This window comes from Mastigoproctus giganteus, chromosome 13 (assembly GCF_048544385.1).
Source record: "Mastigoproctus giganteus isolate SK-2022 chromosome 13, ASM4854438v1, whole genome shotgun sequence".
NCBI lineage: Eukaryota > Metazoa > Arthropoda > Arachnida > Uropygi > Thelyphonidae > Mastigoproctus > Mastigoproctus giganteus.
Genome location: NC_143587.1, coordinates 59,952,564 through 59,968,131, shown reverse-complemented (window position 1 = coordinate 59,968,131; position 15,568 = coordinate 59,952,564). Strand labels below are relative to the sequence as shown.

At 36.8% G+C, this 15,568-nt stretch overlaps 1 protein-coding gene across 1 annotated transcript in view; it reads left to right on the top strand.

Annotated features, from left to right (window-relative positions):
- LOC150076091 (cationic amino acid transporter 2-like) overlaps positions 1-15,568 on the top strand; it is a 153,669-nt gene that overhangs the window by 80,774 nt on the left and 57,327 nt on the right. The window lies entirely within an intron of this gene.

Sequence of the window (15,568 nt, the reverse complement as noted above, 5' to 3'; positions counted from 1 at the left end):
CAAGGAAATCTACATCCTTCCTAAAATGAGGCCTCCAGACCTGTACACAGTACTCATGGCGTGGCCTGACCATTGCCTTATACAGAGAGGGACAATCACCTCCTTTTCCCTGCTAGCAAAATTCCTGTATATCATTGACAATACCCCATGACCTGCCCTGGCAGTCTGTCTGCATTGCTCAGAAAACTTCATATCTGACTGCACAATTACTCCCAGGTCTTTTGGCTGATGATATATTGAGTCCTTATGTGCTGTGATGTAATGACTAGATCGTAGATATAGCTTAGCTTAATTTTCAGCACTCACCTCATAGTAATCCGCTTAGTATGTTGAAAGTTTCACCCCATAAATAGTAGTTATGAAATTTTTTTAACAACTTAAAGAAATTATAAATTTAAAAATTACTAAATTATGAGCTTTAAAAATTTGCCTAAGAAAGGAAAGTGCACCTTCCATTCTATGGTTTTCTAATTAGAATTATGTATTAAAATAAATTAAAGTGAGATAAAAAGCTAATAGCCATTCATGAGCGACTTTCGAAATCGTCTTCAGTTAGCTATAGTGGGAAGAGAAGAGCGCGCAAAGTATGTTATATACTGGTTAAATTCCCAAAATGCATTTCAGTGCATGTGGAAAATTTATACGTGCTAAATTCCAAATAGGGGAGAAGTTGGTTGGAATCTTTTTGTTTAATACGTTGAACGATGTGTGGCACTTAAACCACTCAATGACGAGGACTTCATTTTGAAGAATTTTATAACTGGAATTTAGTTTAAGTTAAACTAAAGTAGTTTAAGTTAAACTACTGTAATAGCTGAAACCATGCTACTGGCTCTTAAAGAACTATTTATTAAAGACGACACTTTGACAAAATGTACTGACTTAAACATTAATGACATTTTAGAGCTCACGTCACTGTTACTTAATGCCAAGAAATTTAAATTTCAAAATAACACCTATGAACAAATCTTTGGCCTTCCTATGGGCCTTAGTATATCTGCCCCTTTATCCGAAATCTCTGCCCCTTAATAAATAAATATCATTAATAAATATAAAAAACAACAATGGGCCCAACACTGAACCCCAGGGGACTCCATTAATAACCACTGTCTACACTCAACCATCCCTTTATCCAGCACTAACTTACCCTTAATGCCGCACTGCTCCAATTTGTACAGCAGTCTTTTATGTGCAAGAGTATTAAAAGCTTTCCTGAAATCCAAGTATATGATATCAAAATTATTTTTATCCAATTCCTCTGTTACTGCATTATAATATCCATTCAGATTGTTCAGACAAGAATACCACTTAACAAATCCATGCTGTGACTCCGGTGTAAGTTCATTCCTGTTTAGATGATCCTGCATTACTTATTTAAACAGAGACTCCATTATTTTCCCAGGAACAGAAGTTAATCTAATAGGCCTATAATTACTCATATCACCTTTTGACCCTCCCCCCCTTTGTGAATTTGGGATACATTTGCACATGTCCAGTCCATAGGGACTTCCCTTGAATCCAATTACAGTCAGTCCTCGTATAGCATGATAGTTGTGTTCCTAGAAACCCTCGTGCAATATAAACAACAGGCCCTATGGGAAAAATGAGGTTAGGTGCTGACCACCCAAGATTGAACACACATTTGTAACCAAAACATTACCAAACACAATAAATATTTTATTACGTAATAAAATATTGCTAATGCTTTTGCTTCTATCGTAAGCAAACTTTTTTTTGTTTGATTTTCTATCCAAACAGATGACAGCCGTTCCATCTCTTCCAATTCTTTGTGCCTTGATCTAATGGATTTTAATTACACTTTGAGTTCCTGCTATGAAAGTTGTTTTTATTTTCTCTGCATTCTTTGTAATTCTCGGCATTGCCTCATTTAGGGCTGTAGCACATGCAATACCACATGGTCTTTCATTTCACTCAAAGCGTTTCACAATTTCATGTTTTTTCTCTATCGACAGAAGCGGACTTCCCATAAGCCTTACCGGGGAAACCCCGGTGGGCCGGAGGCTGGGGTGTGATTTTGGCCATAAACCATAGTATGAGGCCACTACAAATTTTCCCGGGTAAGAATTTTTGATCCAGTCCGCCTCTGTTTATTGATATTGCTTTTCTTTTTCTCTCTGAATCTGTAGTGTCTTCACCAGGATGCTTCCTTTTCATACCTTTTTAAGTATTTTACTCATTTTTAGGGAATAAAGCACAATTACAAAATGAGGAGGCATGCTTGATATACATAAACAAAGCTGCGTGCGTGTAGCAACTGAATAAACAACACTGTAAAGGCAGAGATACACTATTAACACCTCACATTTTACTAAAGCACATTTCTGAGGGTTACTACCATAAAACAATAAAAATAGTTTCCAGTTGCGTTTCTGCTAGTGGAATCTGTTATGAACTGGTAGTAAACTCAATCTAATGGCATTTGCGATAATACCGATAGCTGGAATTGTGTTGGTTTTTACCTTATTATGGTGAAATGTGTTTCCCCTTCACTGATATATTTCAGAATCTTATCTTCATTCCTATTGTGCTGCGTTCAGTTAGGGTGATTCCGCATTTGACTGCCATTTCTTGTAAACACAAGGGTGAATCGTGCATAAGCGAATTCGGTTCGTGTTATATACGATATCGTTCCCCTATTTATAAATCGTGTATGATCGAATTGGTGTATTGTAAACACGTGTTATACGAGGACTGACTGTATAAAGTTTCCACCTGCACTGAAATGCATTTCGGGAACTTAACCAGTACATAAAATACTTTGCATGCTCTTCTCTTCCCACTGTAGCTAACTGAAGAAGATTTCAAAAGTCACTCGTGCATGGCTATTAGCTTTTTATCTCACTTTAATTTATTTTAATACATAATTCTACTTAGACAACCATAGAATGGAAGGTGCACTTTCCTTTCTTAAGCAAATTTTTAAAGCTCATAATTCAGTAATTTTTAAATTTATAAATTCTTTAACTTGTTAAAAAAATTTCATAACTACTATGTATGTGGTGAAACTTTCAACAAGCTAAGTGGATTACCATGAGGTGAGTGCTGAAAATTAAGCTAAGCCATATCTACGATCTAGTCCCAGGTCTTTTTTATTTTCTACCACCTTAAATGTAGTACCACACAGTTGGTACATTTCTCTGGGATTACTTCTACCCATGTGCAGTACTTTGCATTTGTCAATGTTAAATTTCAGTTGCCCCTTCTCAGCCCATCTCCCCAAATTTTCTAGATCCTGTTGCCGTAGCACACTGTCATTAACAACCCTGCCAACCCTTGTATCACTGCAAACTTCAACACTAAGCTTGATATACCTTCATCAATATCATTGATAAATATACAAAACAACAGTGGACCCAACACCGAAACCTGTGGGACTCCACTATTAAACATTAATCCACGAAGAGCAGCACCCATTGATTACCGCCCTCTGTCTTCTTCCATTCAACCATCCTTTTATCCACTGTAGCAACTTATCCTTAATACCATTCTGCTCCAATTTGTACAGTAGTCTTCCATGCACAACAGTGTCAAAAGCTTTCCTGAAATCCAAGTATATGATATCAGAATTATTTTTTGCATCCAGTTCCTTTGTAACCACATCATAATATCCAATCAAATTCGTCAGACAAGATTTTCCCTTAACAAACCCATGCTGTGTCTGAGTTATTTCTGCAGTCTTGTCTAGATGATTCTGCAATGCATCTTTAACCAGTGACTCCATTATTTTACCCAGAACAGAAGTTAAACTAACTGGTCTGTAATTACTCGTGTCGCCCTTGTTTCCCCTTTGTGAATTGGGGATACATTTGCACATCTCCAGTCCATGGGGAACTCTCCTGAGTCCAAGGATGCTTTCACAATTATGGCTAAGGCTTTGCTTACTTCCTTTGCCGCCTCCTTTAATATAACTGGATAGATCCCATCCACCCCAGGTGCCTTTCTTATGTTTAACTTCAACAATTTCTCCTCCACTTTGTTCTCAGTTATTACATAATCATTAAGCACCCTGCTACAATTTGATAACCTTCTGGCATTTTAAAACCTTAACTCATGTGTGAATGTAGATGCAAAATACTCATCCAGTTTGTTTGCTATCTGAGCAGGATCAACAACAGTCAAACCATCGATATCAAGTGGACCAATCGGATTCATCCCCTTCCTTTTAGAGTTTATATAAGTAAAGAAATCCTTGCTGTTTTTCTTAGCACCCTTTGCCAAAGATTTCTTGTAATCTGCCTTCACCTGCCTAACCTCCTTTGTGACTTGATTACAGACTAGCTTATATCTGCCAAAGGCTTCTGTGTCACCTGATAATTTATATGCATCCCATGCATTTTTCTTCTCTGCCACGAGTCTCATTAGTTCATTTGACAACCATTTAGACCTAAACCTTGAACGATATTTCTTAATAGGTATGAAACTTTTAGTAGCTTCCACGATTAATTCCTTGAATGCTTCCCACTTAAAATTTGCTGTTGGTAACATCATCAGTTGACCCCACTGTACAGAATTTATAAACTGTCTGAGACCACTGTAACTCACCTTTACGCAAGAAAAACCCTTTCCTTTACCCCTGATGATAATTATATCTTTAAGTAAATCCCACATCAGTACACTGTGATCACTGCCACCTAGTGGTTCCTTTATCTGCAAATTCTTAATACAAGAGTGATCACTGCTGATAACCAGATCAAGAGGCTTACCCTCTCTAGGTTGGCTCTCGAACATGCTGCTGAAGAAAACAATCTTCCAATAAATCTACAAAAGTCTTGTTAGTGTGCGAGTGACCAATCCACAAGTTCCAGTCAATATCTGGGAAGTTAAAATCCCCCATTATAAGACATTTTGATTTACTATCCCACTCTATTTCTCTGTACGATTGTATTGTTCATTGAACTCATTCGGGTCATTAGGCCTATAACACACTACTCTTTTTTTTTGCTTTTGCAGTGCTTATGTCACACCAAAATGACTCAACAGTGCACTGTTCATTTATAGCAACTGGATGCACTTTTGATTTTGTTTTTCTTAATTAACAGCATAACACCTCCTCCCTTCCTATCCTTTCTGTACACATTGTACTCCCCAAATTCCAATTCCGCATTTCTAATATCTGTGTGACACCACTTCTCTGCTATCCTAACAATATCCGCTATTGATGTCTTGACCAACACTTCAAATTCATCAAATTTATTTACTATACTTCTAGCATTGGTATACATGCAAGTATACATGCACCTATTGTTATACTTAGTTACCCTAACACATCCCATATAGCCACCTGTTTCACAATCACTGCCATCAGTCCATGAAACCCCCAGCACTCTTCGCTCCAGGCCACTGCTTATTCTAATAGAAGTAGTGCAAGAATCACCTTCACCTCTGCCTGTGGCTACTTTTAACCTTTTAGTCTGTGAATCTCCCCAAGCTAGCAGTTTTCTGACCACTTAACACTGCCTCGATAGCATCAGCAAATATTCTTGCAACCTTTTTATTTAAGTGTATCTCATCCCTGTAGAAGCAGTCTCTCCTGTTAACAAGCACAGACCAAGCTGGAAAAAATTCTACTCCCTTGAGCCTTGCACATTCCCTCTAGGGCGGAATTGATTGACAAGGCTCTCATCATGTACTCCCTCCTATCGTGTCTCGGCAGAATTGCAGACACTTTCAAATTTAACCCTAACTCACGACTTTTTTGCAACATTGACCTGTACTTGTTAAGTAAATCTGCAGATCTCCTACTCTGTCATTGGTGCCAACGTGTACAACAATACCACCCTTTGTGCCCTTAAAAGATGATATGTGCTTCACGTCCTCAACTTTTGCTCCTGGCAGACATACCCTGGTCCTATTCCATCTATCCTTTTTACACAATATATTCCCTGTCTCCCTGACAGTAGAGTCACCAACAATAACTAACTCCTGTGGGACCAGCACATTCTGCCTTGGAGATTGCCGCTGTGTTGCCTGATGCACAGAGTGAGTTCTGGCTTTGAGTTGGGTAGCTGAGAGCTTGACGGGCCCCTTATATTAATTTCTTCGAGGGCATCTACCCTACATCTCAAGCTCTCATAGATGCCCATTAGAATGCTGAGTTGACACCTAATTTCTAGACACTCTCTGCACCCGGCACACACAAAGACATCCTGCTTGGCTAGATCATATTCTGTTCCAGAGAGTTCGGGAAACATTTCAGAAGTTGCACATTTTTTTAGGCTGTGATGCGTTGGAGAATACCCCCCTCAGTTCTCCCCCAAGTCACAGCACTCCTGCCACTTTGTGCCCGTTGCTTTTCAGTTCTGTAGATTGCAGTATCTGGAGACTAGGCACCTGTGTGGAGATCTGATTGAGGTGTTTAGGGCTTTGAATAGATTGAGCAAGCTCAATGCCAATGGGATTCTTCCTCTTGCTCAGACTACACACATGACGAGGCATAAATTCAAGTTGAAGAAAGATGATTGCAGAAATTCTTGGATGGTACAGATGGGTGAACTGTTTTTTTTTTTTTTATTTTTTTTTGGCTGATGATAAGCTTGCTTTTTTGCATCATTTTCCATTACTACTACTACTTGCATAATTTTAAAAATTGTTATTATACAGGGTGATTCAAAATTTGTGAAACCCAAAATGAAAGGGTTCGTTTCTCATTTTAGTAAGCATATGCAATTCTTACAAACATTGGTAGAAAAACTATACCTCTGCATGCAGAACAGTGTATGCTATTTAGTTATAAATTGTTAAGGTTGTTAGGTTACACAAGCTCATCATTACTGGTTCGTTGATGACAATGCCATCATGAAATATTCCTTTCCTATCTGAACATTTATTGTCAACCAATACTTTTGTTCAAAATTGTATGCAAACGTTAATTCAAATTCAGGAAGTTCCTACTTTCTGAGTTCCCGGATTTACGAGTTTTTTTTTTTTTTTTTTTAAGTATCAAATATCAACAAAATCAAAAATATGAACATTAATTGCAAAAAAACGAATGTTAAACATTCATAAATACTGCATTCCAAACCACACGCTTAGCTATATAATACAGTGTACCCCGCTTTATGATATTAATCCATTCCAGAGACCCCATCGTATCATGAAAATATCATAATGTGAACTCAATAACATTGTTTTTTGGTAATTTATTCCACAACCTTAGAAGTTGAAATTTTTGCTATATAACTCTCTAAAAGGTCATTTTTATAGTGTAAATTGTATTTGTTACCAATTCAAATCATTAAAATGCACTACACTTTCATCATTATCATATGTTCGGTTATTAGAACCAATTTTGAATGGCTTTGTGATATTTTTCTAAAGCAAATTTCTGGAGATCACGACCATAAAACAATAAAAACAATTTGCACTTTCTGGTTTATTGGGCTTTTCTGTTACTGCAAGCAATTATAAATGGGGTGGTAAACTCCACTGCAAAAATACCAATAGTTGGAATTGTCTGGTTTTTTTATGTTATGGTGAAATGTGTTTCTCCTTTACTGAAATCTTCAATCATAAAAAACATAAATAAATTTTCAGAATCTTCTCTTCGTTCCCTATTTTTTTTTTTTTTTAAGTTTCATAAACTTGTTACTCACGCAAATCGTATTAGTTACAATTTGTGCATTCCGTTTAAAAATGCTTATGCATGCTGTTGAAATTTATAAAGAAAAGAGAAGATTATCTTGGAAACAAATGCCTCTTGAAGCATTTCTGGAAAAAAGGGAACTTTGTGCAACAAACCAATGAGTGCCGAGTCAATAATGAGTGATCAACGAAAGTGCATTTAGTTGATGATGATGAAGAATAAAATTCTTTAACTTTTATAAGTCATAAATAATTTCTTTATTATTATAATTTGCTTGATTTTACAGGCTACGTTTTCTTTTCTTTGGATAAATCAATCATTGTTTAAACATAAACTAATTAATTTCATTATTGAAAATGTAACCCCCATTTTTAACATTGTTTATGGAATAAATTCCTGCTTTACGAGCTCATGCTAGGAACAAATTAATTCATAAAGTTGGGAACTACCTGTATATATTTTTTAAACATTTATTTTAATTTTTTATAATTACTTATTATCTTTATAGTTATTTTAATTACTGATAATTAGGTTGCACAAATTTTGAATCACCTTAAAGTAAGTAGAATCAGTATTCCACTACTCAATTTTTGTTTAACCCTTTCAAGAGTATGCATATAAATTAAGTCTTCAAGGTTCTGTCAATGCAGTATCAACAAATTGCATCTGTACAGAGACAAGCTGTCATCTATCAACTCTGTTTACAAGCAATAGTAGCTATTTTTTACATTTTGCTTTTATAAGCTTTACTTTTTGCTTACAGATGCAAAAGTTGAAGAAATCTTCTGGAATTTGGATCCAGAAGTTGATGAAACTGAATCAAATAAACGTCTATAAACAGAAGATATTACTGTAAAGAAAAATTAAATAATGACAAATTTTTATTTTTTTAAATGAAATTTCAATTTTAATTTTATTATTGACAATAATCCTGCCCTGATTTCATCTGTGAAATCCAATAAATAAAAAAGCAGCTCTCTGTTAGACTGGCATTCAACGAAAAGTTAAAACTTATAAAGAGGGATACTATTTTAATGCAGATATTGAAATAGTTTCAGAAAATAACACTACTCTGCATTTCATTTTTCCATTGTGGCTTCTCTGGGGATACTTCTCACTTCGGTGACTGAGCTTGGGCTGAGGTTCCTTAGAAATGACTACATTTATCCACAATTTGACTTAAAGTAACTAATAGTTTTTAAAATTGAAAAAGTACTCTACTACTAATTGTTTAATTGGGCCTACACAGCCCACTACTATAGGGGTTTATTATATATGTAACAAATAGTTGAATTTATCCACAATTTATCCTGAAGTAACTAATATAGTTTTTAAAATTGAAAAAGTACTTTACTACTAATTGCTGAATTGGGCCTACACAGCCCACTACTAAAGGGGTTTATTATATATGTAACAAATAGCATCACTTACTTGGTGATGTTATTTGATTAAAAATGATATTAGTTTAAGTCATCTCATGGATACGTGTAATCATTTCTAAACAGCTTAAGCTCAACCCCTGTCACTATCACTGGAGGGACAATGGTGTGCCTAAAGCAATAGAGTGGTTTTATTTTCCGAAACTATTTCAGTATCTGTATTGAAATAGTGTCCCACTTTAATAAAATTACTACATTGGGCTAACATTTAATGAAAATTAAAAATTTCTAATTGGAAGTTTTCTTTTGAGTGTGCTTGGCTGCTCATTTAGAATTGATATTTATTCACTATTGGCACGAAGTTGCTAACAGAGGCTATATGCTGTCCAGGATGGCTCTGAAACTGATCACAGCAGTGCCTTCTGGTTTTTAATGAACATCAGGTTCACCTACTGGGTGATGTTATTTAAAAAAAAAAAAATATTAGTTTAGGTTGACTTGCAGATAAACGCAGTCATTTCTAAAGAGCCTAAGCCCAAGTTCTGACACTGAAGGAATAATGTTGTCTACAGACAGTCATGACATAAATACAGAACATGGGTATTTTCTGAAAGTTAAGACTTAGTGTGCACATGCTCAAAAGTTGTGTAAGCCCAGCTGACATTCTTTTAGCTGCTGCCGCATGTTCAGTAGGATATAGCAAAGCAACATGCTCAAAGTAGTGGGAGTGCTGTGACTCAGGGGAGAACCGAGGGGGCGGGGTGATTCTCCAATGCATCACAGCCTAAAAAAATGTGCAACTTGCAGAATGTTTGCAGATCTTTCTGGAACAGGACATGATCTAGCCTAGTCTGTGTGTGTGTGCTAGATGCAGAGAGTCAAATAATTAGGTGCCAACTCAGCATTGTGATGAGTGTCTATGAGAGTTTAAAGAGTAGAATAGTTGTCCTTGAAGGAATTAAAATGGGGGCCCATCAAACTCTCAGCTGCCCAACTCAATACAAGAGCTCACTCTTGTGCATCAGGCAACACAGTGGCAACCTTAAAGGCAGAATGTGCTGGTCCCACAGGAGCTAGCTATTGTCGGTGACTCTATTGTCAGGGAGATGGGAAAATATTGTCCAAAAAGGATGGGTGGAATAGGACCAGGATACATCTGCCAGGGGCAAAATTTGATTGTTGTAGAGCAGATATCAATGTTGTCTTTTAAGGGCACAAAGGACGATATTGTTGTTCATGTTGACACTAATGACATTAAGAGTAGGAGATCTGCAAACTTACTTAACAATTATAGGTCAGTGTCGAAAAAAAAGTTGCAAGTTAGGGTTAAATTTGAAAGTGTCTGCAATTCTGCCCAGATACGATAGGAGGGAGTATATGATGAGAGCCTTGTCAATCAATTCGGCCCTGGAGAGATTCATGGGGGAGAATTTTTTCCAGCGTGGTCTGTGCTTGCTAGCAGGAAAGATTGCTTCTACAGGAATGGGATACACTTAAATAGAATATTTAAGTGTATTCCATTAAGGGTGCAAGAATATTTGCTGATGCTATCAAGGTAGTGTTAGGTGGGTCAGAAAACTGCTAGCTTGGGGTGATTCACAGACTAATAGATTAGCATTAGCCACGGGCAGAGGAACTGCTTCTATTGGAATGAACAGTAGCCTGGAAAGCGAGGTGCTGGGGATTTCAAGGACTTCTGGGAATCATCATGGAACAAATAAATACATGGGTTGTGTTAGGGTAACTAAGAGTAAGAATAGGTGCATGTATACTTGCATGTACACCAATGGTAGGAGTATAATAAATAAATTTGATGAATTTGAGGTGCTAGTGAAGACATCAAAGGCAGATATTGTTGGGATATCAGAGACATGGTGTCACACAGAGATAAGAAATGCAGAATTAGAATTTGGGGAGTACAGTCAGTCCTCATATAACACGTGTTTACACTACACCAATTCAATCATACACGATTTATAAATAGGAGAACGATATCGTATATAACACGAACCGAATTCACTTATGCACGATTCACCTTTGTGTTTACAAGAAATGGCAGTCGAATGTGAAATCACCCCAACTGAACACAACACGATAGGAATGAAGAGAAGATTCTGAAAATGTATTTATGTTTTTTATATTAATGAAGGGGAAACACATTTCACCATAATAGCGTAAAAACCCACACAATTCGTGCTATCGGTATTATCGCAAATGCAATTAGATCGAGTTTACTACCAGTTTATAACAGATTCCACTAGCAGAAATGCAACTGGAAATTGTTTTTATTGTTTTATGGTAGTAACCCCCAGAAATGTGCTTTAGTAAAATGTGAGCTAGTGAGGTGTTCATAGTGTCTCTGCCTTCGATGTTGTTTATTCAGTTGCTACACGCGCACAGCTTTGTTTATGTGTATCAAGCATGCCTCCTCATTTTGTAATTGTGCTTTATTTCCTAAAAGTGGGTAAAATACTTAAAAGGTGTGAAAAGGAAGCGTCCTGCTGAAGACACTACAGATTCAGATAGAAAAAGAAAAGCAATATCGATAAACAGAGGCAGACTGGGTCAAAAATTCTTACCCGGGAAAATGTAGTGGCCTCATACTAGCGTTTATGGCCAAAATCACACCGGCCTCTGGCTCACCGGGGTTTCCCCGGTAAGGCTTATGGCCAGTCCGCCTCTGTCGATAGAGAAAAAATATGAAATTGTGAAACACTTTGAGCGAAATGAAAGCCCATGTGATATTGCACGTGCTACAGGCCTAAATGAGGCAACACCGAGAATTACAAAGAATGCAGAGAAAATAAAAACAACTTTCATAGCAGGAACCACTCAAAGTGTAATTAAAATCCATTAGATTAAGACACAGAGAATTGGAAGAGATGGAACGGCTGTCATCTGTTTGGATAGAAAATCAAACAAAAAACAAGTTTTGCTTACGATAGAAGCAAAAGCAGTAGCAAAATTTTATTACGTAATAGTCGTAATAAAATACTTACGTATTTTATTATGATTATTTATTGTGTTTGGTAATGTTTTCGTTAGAAATGTGTGTGTTCAATCTTGGGTGGTTTCCCATAGGGCCTGTTGTTTATATTGCAAGAGGGTTTCTAGGAACACAACTATCGTACTACACGAGGACTGACTGTACAATGTATGCAGAAAGGACAGGATAGAAAGGGAGGAGGGGTCATGCTGTTAGTTAAGAAAAACATAAAATCTAAGGAAGTGCATCCGGTTGACAAGGGTGGACAGTGCAGTGTTGAGTCAGTTTGGTGTGACATAAGTGCTAGGAAAGCAAAGTTGAGAGTAGGAGTGTGTTATAGGCTTAATGACTCAGATGAGTACAATGAATACTGTATAGAGAAATAGAGTAGCCAGTAAATCAGATTGTCTTATAATGGGGTATTTTGACTTCCCAGATATTGACTGGAACTTGTGGGTTGGTCACTCACACATTAGCAAGACTTTTGGGGATTTATTGGATGATTGTTTTCTACAGCAGCATGTTCGAGAGGCAACTAGAGGGAGTACTACTCTTCATCTGATTATCATCGGTGTTTATTCATGCATTAAGAATCTGCAGATAAAGGAGCCACTATGTGGCAGTGATCACACTGTACTGATATGGGATTTACTTAAAGATGTAACTACCATCGGGGTAGTTACATCTTTAAGATGTAACTACCATCATAAAAGTAACTTCAGTGGTCTCGGACAGTTTTTAAATTTTGTACTGTGGGACCAACTGATGATGTTACCAACAGCAAATTCTGAATGGAAAGCATTCAAGGAATTAATCTTGGAAGCTACTAGGCTTTTCATATAAACTAAGAAATACTGTTCAAGGCTTAGGCCTAAATGAATGTCAGATAAACTAATGAGACATGTGGTAGAGAAGAAAAATGCATGTGCACATAAATTATCAGGAGAAACAGATGCCTATAGTAGATATAAGAGTCTAATCAAGTCATAAAGGAGGCTAGGCAAGCAAAGGCAGATTAGAAGAAATCTTTGGAAAAGGATGCAAAGAAACACAATAAAGACTTGTTTATTTATGTAAACTCTATAAGGAAGGGGATGAATTATATTGATCAACTTGATGTCGATGGTTCGATTGTTGATTCTGCTCAGGTAGCTGACAAGGTGAACGAGTATTTTGCATCAACATTCACACATGAGAATTCATTCCGAGAGGGAAATGCCAGAAGTTTATTAAACTCTGGCAGGGAGCTAAATAATTTTGTAATAACTGAGAGCAAAATGGATGAGAAATTGTTGAAGTTAAACGTACGAAAGGCACCTTGGGTGGATGGGATCTATCCAGTTATATTAAAGTAAGCAGTAAAGGAAGTAAGCAGGCCCTTGTCCATGATTATGAGAGCATACCTGGACTCAGGAGAGATCCTTGTGGACTGTAGATATGCAAATGTAACCCCAATTCACAAAGGTGGATCGAAAGGTGATACGAGTAATTACAGACCCGTTAGTTTAACTTCTGTTCTGGGGAAAATAATGGAGTCACTGGTTAAAGAAGCACTGCAGGATCATCTAGACAAGACTGCAGTTATAGTTCAGACAGAACATGAGTTTGTTAGGCAGAAATGTTGTCAGACCAATTTGATTGGACACTGATTCGGTCACAAAGGAACTGAATGCAAAAAATAACTTTGATGTCCTATACTTGGATTTTAGGAAAGCTTTTGATATTGTTTCACATGGAATACTATTGTATTAGTTGGAGCAGTATGGCATTAAGAGCAAGTTGCTACAATGGATAAAAGAATGGTTGAGTGGGAGAAGACAGAGTGGTAATCAATGGATACTGCTCTTAATGGACTAATGTTATTAGTGGAGTTTCCCAGGGGTCCGTGTTGGAGCTGTTATTGTTTTCTGTATTTATCAATGATATCGATGAAGGTATATCAGGCTTAATGTCCAAGTTTGCAGACGATATAAAAGTTAGTAAGGTTGTTAATGACAGTAAGGACTGTATGCTACTGCAACAGGATCTAGGAAAGTTGAGCAGATGGGCTGAGAAGTGGCAACTGAAGTTTAACATTGACAAATGTGAAGTACTGCATGTGAGTAGCAGTAACCCCAGCGTAACATACCAACTCAGGGTTGGAGAATGAAAAGGACATGGGGGTAATTGTGCAGTCAGATATGTTTTCTGAGCAATGCAAACAGACTGCAAGGGTAGCTCATGGGGTCTTGTTGATGATATATAGGAAATTTTTTAGCAGGGATAAGGAGGTGATTATCCCCTTGTATAAGGAAATAGTCAGGCCACACCTTGGAAGCTACTAGGTTTTTCATACAAGACCTCCAGACCTGCATACAGGTCTGGATGTCTCATTTTAGAAAAAGATGTTGATCTAATAGAGTGAGTACAGAGAAGGGCACAGAAATTAGTGAGCAGAACAATGGGTTACTGTTATGAAGACAGGCTTAAACTTTTTCAAATTGTAGCATCTCAAGACTAGGCCCTGCAAGGTGATCTGATTGAGGTGTATAAGGCATTGAATGGTTTGAACAAGCTCAATGCTGATGGGATTCTTCCTCTTGCTCAGTTTCTGCACCTGAGAGAGCATAAATTCAAATTGAGGAAAGACAGTTGTAGAATAGGTGTGTGGAAATTTGCCTTTAGCTAGCGGGTGGTTGATTCTTGGAACAAACTTCCATCTGTCATTGTGGAAGTTGACAGCTTAAATAAATTCAAGGCTGAAGGCTTAAATAAATTCAAAGCTGAACTAGACAAACTTTTGGAGTGAATGGATGGGTGAAACAGGAAGGGTGGTTTTTTTTTTTTTTTTTTGGCTGATGCTAATTAAGCTTGCTTTCTTTCATCATATGTCTCTATTAATGCTAATGCATTGAATCCACGCACAGCATTATATACGATATAAGATCATTCATTGATCTTTTGATCAAACTTTGCAGTTTGGGCTGATGACCATATAATTGGAGATGGATAGTTGGGTTGGTATGTCATTTATTATATTAATCAAAGTTTTTTTTGTCTATGATATAAATTAATTATAATTTTAATTCCCAAATTATTTTTGCATGACATTTGATTTTAGTGTTAGTAGTGGCTAATGATGCAAGGTAGCAAATTTATGCAGCCAAAAAAATAATAATAATAAAAAATAAAAATAATACTACTCCCATTATCTGTGTATCTCCTCTAATAATTTGTCTAATCCTCAAATTTACTCTAAGTACCCCCTTCTCTAGCACCATATGGGAGTTTGTTCTAATATTCTAAGATCATCAAAGTCAAATGCAGTAGTTAACTTCTTGTACCCAGTGTCACAGGTACTTATTTTTCAAAGACCTTCACAGTTTAATATCTGTCAGTCACACTTCAATTTCATTCTTGGTTTGATCTATCAGAAGGTCATTTGGATAGGTTGAAAATAGCATTCAGAATCCATTATGTGGATTTTCACTTTCTGATTGTTTAACTCAGTGTGGTTTGTAGCATCAAAATGAATAAATAGTTTGATACCATCCACATATTCAGGAAATCTGGTTGTGCTACCATGATATAGTACCATTATGAATAGTGTAGTTGATGGGA